The following is a 6,000-nucleotide window of genomic DNA, read 5'->3' on the forward strand; positions in this document are numbered from 1 at the left end:
TGATTGTAGGTGTTTTAGCGATTGGGACACTGCGCTGTTGTGAGGTCAACATCCTTTGAGGTCGGGAACGAGGAGGGAAAAAAAAATCCCCAGTGCTTTTCTCTTTAGAAAACATTTGAAGCTTTGGGAAGTGGGCGACGCTGGCAAGTCAGCATTTATTGCCCGGGCAATTTTAATCCCCGAGGAACATCGGTTTAATTGTCCGACTGATGCGGGCAGTAAGGCGGCAGCTGACCGGTGCGCGCCACGTGTAGGGGGTGGAACCGGATTGTCGAGTGGCAAAAGACCGTCAGCCGGGGCCGAAGGAACGGTCGACTGCACACAGGGTCTTCGCTCGGAAAGGGGAGGGGGAGCACGTGCCTCCCCCTCCCACCCATGCCCCCCAAATCCGTTCATTTTATTGCGGGTGGGAGTTTTGAATCAAGGACCTTGAGCTTGTAAAGTCTCGACAATCCTTCGACCAAACCCGAGGGCCTAAACGTGGCCCGAGAGATCCCACGATTTGTCTCCAAATGACCAGTACAGAGAAAAAACAAAACATGGACCCTCTTTCTGTACAAATCCTGTGCTAGATGTTTAAGTCACAGAATCCCATCAACAACAAATTGCATTTATACAGCGCCTTTAACGTAATAAAACGTCCCAAGGTGCTTCACAGGAGCGATTATCAAACAAAATTTGACACCGAGCCACATAAGGAGATATTAGGACAGGTGACCAAAATCTTGGTCAAAGAGGTAGGTTTTAAGGAGGGTCTTAAAGGAGAGAGAGAGGTGGAGAGGTTTAGGGAGGGAATTCCAGAGCTTAGGGCCCAGGCAGCTGAAGGCACGGCCGCCAATGGTGGGAGCGATGAAAATCGAGGCTGCACAAGAGGCCAGAATTGGAGGAGCGCAGAGATCTCGGAGGGTTGTAGGGCTGGGGGAGTTTACGGAGATAGGGAGAGGGGGCGAGGGCCGTGGAGGGATTTGAAAACAAGGATAAGATTCTGAACAGAACTTCCTCCAGAGCTCCTCCCGCTCCGTGTCATAACTTGGTCTGAAACTGGTTCTGTCTTGCTTAACACTGGTAATTACCAGAATGTTGAAGGCAAGAATTATTGTAGACCAAATCCGATTATGGTTTCTGTCACAGGCCGCAAACAAGTCCAACGACTGCAGAGATCTGCTTTTATTCCTCTGTTGGCAATCTTTCCATCATAGCATTCCTGCTTTAGCTACTCAACGGATGAGGAAAGTTATGTCACTCGGAACAGGCCTCCAGGATAACTTGGCATGAACCAAGGATAACAAACCTTTTAGTAAGTGAGGTTTTGCATGGGGTCCTGTGCTTGGCTCACCCTTCGCTCTGCTGTTGGCCAGACGGTGGCAGCTGCGCGGTTCAGCTCTGGAGATTGAGGCCTGAGGCCAAATTTGGATTAATCAGCGTTACCAGGCGGACAGACTCATGGATATCAAGTCCAGCGGTGCGAATAGGAACAGATCCAGACAGATCTTAAAATGCTGCCCTTAACTCATCACATCCTGCAGATTCTATCAGTAGGGCAGAGAAATGATCACTTGAATTAAATGAGGGAGTTTCACCATCGGGGACCTATATTAGAGAAAGAGTCTCATCATCGGGACCCTTTATAAAGAGGGAGTCTGACCATCAGGGACCCCTTTATAAAGAGGGAGTCTGACCATCAGGGACCCCTTTATAAAGAGGGAGTCTGACCATCAGGGACCCCTTTTAAAGAGGGAGTCTGACCATCAGGACCCCTTTATAAAGAGGGAGTCTGACCTCCGGGACCCCTTTTAAAGAGGGAGTCTGACCATCAGGGACCCCTTTTAAAGAGGGAGTCTGACCATCAGGGACCCCTTTTAAAGAGGGAGTCTGACCATCAGGGACCCCTTTTAAAGAGGGAGTCTGACCTCCGGGACCCCTTTTAAAGAGGGAGTCTGACCATCAGGGACCCCTTTTAAAGAGGGAGTCTGACCATCAGGGACCCCTTTTAAAGAGGGAGTCTGACTATCAGGGACCCCTTTTAAAGAGGGAGTCTGACCATCAGGGACCCCTTTTAAAGAGGGAGTCTGACCATCAGGGACCCCTTTTAAAGAGGGAGTCTGACCATCAGGGACCCCTTTTAAAGAGGGAGTCTGACCATCAGGGACCCCTTTTAAAGAGGGAGTCTGACCATCAGGGACCCCTTTTAAAGAGGGAGTCTGACTATCAGGGACCCCTTTTAAAGAGGGAGTCTGACCATCAGGGACCCCTTTTAAAGAGGGAGTCTGACCATCAGGGACCCCTTTAAAAGAGGTATATTTCAAAGACAATCCTGCTGTATTTAATCCTTTACTATATGCCGTGTATGAAATGGGATCAGACTGCTGGTCAGCAGGAGACAGTCAACCATAATGCAATTTCCAGAGACTTGAGCACATAATCCAGTGCGGTACTGAGGGGGTGCTGCACTGTCAGAGGTGCCGTCTTTCGGATGAGATGTTAAACGGAGGCCCTGTCTGCCCTCTTGGGTGGATGTGAAAGATCCCATGGTCACTATTTGGAAGAAGAGCAGGGGGAGATCTCCCCGGTGTCCTGGGGGCCAACATTTATCCCTCAACCGAAATCACTAAAAAACAGATTATCTGGTCATTTATCACATTGCTGTTTGTGGGATCTTGCTGTGCGCAAATTGGCTGCCGCGTTTCCTACATTACAACAGGGACTACATTTCCAAAAAAAGTACTTCATTGGCTGTAAAGCACTCTGGAACGTCCTGAGGTTGTACAAGGTGCTGTAGAAATGTGAGCAGAGCTTGACGTTGATTGTCAGTGAACAAGTTGCAAAGGTTTTCTGCTCCCAGGCAGTGACATCTCCTATATTGTTGCTGTCCCCTCAAAACCTGGGTGGATAACTGTTCTGCCCAATGTGTTGGTGAGTTAAGCGAGCCAGGGAGAACCCAGACTCATGCCCTGGTCTGTCCTGGGTTAGCCGATCTTAGCCAGGCTAGCAGTGGGTCAGGGGGAGCTATAACTGACCACATTACTCCTGAGCAAGGGAAGGGTGAACCAGTCGGGCTTCCTATTGCTGATGGCTGGAAAGTGCATGCGTGAGACTTGCTGTCCGGCTCGGCCGTGAATTCCCCCACACTCGGGCAATCTGTCAACACTCGCTCCCTAGGCCCCCACCTAAAGTGAGGCGTTGCAAGGTGGACAGAGCCCATGGATGGTTCCTCAGCAAGAGTCAGTGCCTCCGCGAGAGGGGAGGGGAGGAGAGGAGGAGAGGAGGGAAGGTGGAAAGGGGAGGGGAGAGGAGGAGAGGGAGGGGAGGAGAGGGGCGAGGAGAGGGGAGAGGAGGAGAGGGGAGGTCAGGGAGAGGAGAGGAGAGGAGGAAAGGGGAGGGGAGGACAGGGGAGAGGAGGAAAGGGGAGGGGAGGAGCAGAGTGGGGAGGGGAGGGGGAGAGGGGAGGGGAGGGGAGGATGAGAGGAAGAGGGGAGGAGAGGAGAGGGGAGGGGATAGGAGGGGAGGGAACAGGAGGAGAGGGGGGACAGGGCAGGAGAGAAGAGGGGAGGTGAGGAAGAGAGGGGAGGAGAGGGAAGGGGGAGGAGGAGAGGATGGGGAGGGGAGAAGAGGAGAGGAGGGGGACGGGAGGGGACAGGAGGAGAGGAGAGGAGAGGGGAGGGGAGGAGAGGAGGAAAAGTACTCTGAGATGACAGATCGCTGAGTTACAATCACAGCGTTGGCTCAGTCGGCTGTAATTTTTTTGTGTTGTTTTTGGCTTATTTTTCCAGACTTGCACTTTACAGGAATTTGGGTCTGGAACTAATTACATTCATGGAATATGGAAAAATCAGCAGAAAACACACACAGGCACAAATACATACAAACACACATGAACAGACACATACACATACACACACGTATGAACAGACACACATTCATACACACATGCATGAACAGACACACATGAACAGACACACACACACATGAACAGACACACATACATACACACACGCATGAACAGACACACATACATACACACACGGATGAACAGACACACATACATGCACACACACATGAACAGACACACATACATACACACACATGAACAGACACACACATACACACACATGAACAGACACACACACATACACACACATGAACAGACACATACATACACACACACAGATGAACAGACACACATACATACACACACACATGAACAGACACACATACATACACACACGCAGATGAACAGACACACATACATACACACACACGCATGAACAGACACATATACATATACACACACACACGCACACACACATGCGCACTCACACACACACAGACATAAATGTGTGCACACACTTAAAGATAAACACAAGGATGGAGACACACACATACATGTGAACACACAAGTGTGCTTCTTAACTGGTTTGCATTAAAATCCTGTCTGTGACCAGTGAATCTGATGTTTGGGAGAGGAATGTTCATCAGGCCACTGGAAAAACTCTCTACTCATTTTTTTGTAATAATACCATGCGACCTTTACCATCCATATACGGACGGGGCCTTGGCTTAAAGTCTCAGGTGGGAGGCGGCACCTCTGACAATGCAGCACTCCCTCGGTAATGGTCTTGGGTTCCACTTTTGGAAATTATTGGCCAATCCATGCAAAAAGCAGACTGTCCGGTCCAAAACTGGACAGATAACGACCGTCCAGCCAGTGATCAATCTCCTAAGACGCTCCAGTCAATGAGAAGTAGGTCTCACAGGGATCAGGGGAAGTACATAATGATGGATTTTCTAAACTCGCCCTTTCGTGCCCAGGGCTGTAAACGCTGTGACTCATCCCTTTTATTGGAAGCGATTGAATGGGAAAAGTGAACATCTTGGTAGACCACAACTTCCCTTTCATTTTAATTGGTAATTTCAGGGGAGGAGAGGAAGGGAGGGGAGAGATTTGGCAGATAGAGTTTCTGGGGATTAAAAAAAAGTGGAGTTGTGACTCTTCAAGGATCCAATTTTTTTTCCCACTCAATCGCTTCCCATAAAAGGGATGAGTCACAGCAAGGGGTTTTACCGCCTTTGGGCATGAAAGGGGGAGTTTAGAAAATCTACCATTGCTGCCCCAACAAAGATCAGGCAGCTCAGTGCAGACCAGAGATTAAATGTGAAACCTCGCTGGGCTCTGTCAGTCAATGAATAAACTTGCCGAGACTTTAGAAGAAGCCAAAGGCGGTGAGGGTCTGGGAGCAGGTTGGCAGCCCATTCAGTCCCTCAGGCCCTCCTTGATCATCTCAATCGATAGCCATTAGTCCCACCGTGGATTATAGAACGACAGGAAAATGGCAGCTCTGCTCAGGTCAGTCTTCACGAATGAAGACGGTGAGTCAAATCTTTGACCCAGTCATTTTAGGGCAGGAAACTGGAACAGGAAGGAGAGGGGCAAACCAACACACGAAGAAATAGAGACAGACGGAAACATGCAAATAACTTCCATCCAATTATAGCAAGAAAGGGAATGGTTGAGACCTGCTGAAGATGAGGACACTTTTTCCCACGGTGTTTATGTGAAATTAAAATTGATGAGATTATATTATATTATAGTATTTTATAATCCATCAGTGTAGTATATTATTATATTATATTATAGTATATTATAGTCCATCAGTGTAGTATATTATTATATTATATTATAGTATATTATAATATATCAGTGTAGTATATTATTATATTATATTATAGTATATTATAGTCCATCAGTGCAGTATATTATTATATTATATTATAGTATATTATAATATATCAGTGTGGTATATTATTATATTATATTATAGTATATTATAGTCCATCAGTGCAGTATATTATTATATTATATTATAGTATATTATAATATATCAGTGTGGTATATTATTATATTATATTATAGTATATTATAGTCCATCAGTGCAGTATATTATTATATTATATTATAGTATATTATAGTCCATCAGTGTAGTATATTATTATATTATAGTA

This window comes from Heptranchias perlo, chromosome 39 (genome assembly GCF_035084215.1).
Source record: "Heptranchias perlo isolate sHepPer1 chromosome 39, sHepPer1.hap1, whole genome shotgun sequence".
Taxonomy (NCBI): domain Eukaryota; kingdom Metazoa; phylum Chordata; class Chondrichthyes; order Hexanchiformes; family Hexanchidae; genus Heptranchias; species Heptranchias perlo.